General features: G+C 45.0%; 1 long non-coding RNA gene across 1 annotated transcript in view; it reads right to left on the reverse strand.

Moving 5' to 3' along the window:
* The window catches only part of LOC107833796 (uncharacterized), a 7571-nt gene that overhangs the window by 6633 nt on the left and 229 nt on the right, over positions 1-709 (reverse strand). The window lies entirely within an intron of this gene.

Raw genomic sequence — 709 nt, forward strand, 5'->3', positions numbered from 1 at the left:
CAGGACAAGGCCTCCAGCCTTGCAGCACCAGGATCCGTCCGCCTGTTTCGCGAAAATTTTGCGCTAGGACTTTTACTGTCCAGTTGAGACTGAAGAGGTTAATCCATTTTCTAACAGTTTCTGTTTTATGCTGATCAGCCGACATTTTTCAGAGTTCACGTTTTCTAAATATTATCATGTTACTGATGTTTTCATACGTTTGTTTTACTGTCAATAACTGAAATATGAAGCTGTTTTCGACAGCACAGCTCAGTCTTCTTGTATAAAAGTTGTAGCTGACAGAGTTTGATTTTTGCTCTGGAGCTTCACGTTTTGCTGAATCAAACCGTCGGTGGTCAGCAGGATCTGCATGCTGAGGGGATCATTCAGTCAGATGGAAGTCGTAGAAACCCGTCCTCTGGGTTCCCAGATGGTTCTGGTTCTGCTGCTGTTTTCCAGTTCGCTGCAGGATTTGGCTCTGGACTGCGATGTGAGAACTGACTTTGTGTCCTTTGAAGCGTTTCTGTTGGTCTAGTAAAATGCTTTGAGTCGTTGTCATCTGTTTCCAGCGTTAGCCAGAGGCCAGCAGACATTCGCGTTAAAATGTTGAGGTGTCAGAAATGGTTCCTGGGGATGAAATGGTTCCTGGTGATAAAATGGTTCCTGGGGATGAAAAGGTTCCTGGGGATGAAAAGGTTCCTGGGGATGAAAAGGTTCCTGGGGATGAAAA

The sequence above is a fragment of the Poecilia formosa genome, unplaced genomic scaffold (genome assembly GCF_000485575.1).
Source record: "Poecilia formosa unplaced genomic scaffold, Poecilia_formosa-5.1.2 Scaffold455, whole genome shotgun sequence".
NCBI classification, from domain to species: domain Eukaryota; kingdom Metazoa; phylum Chordata; class Actinopteri; order Cyprinodontiformes; family Poeciliidae; genus Poecilia; species Poecilia formosa.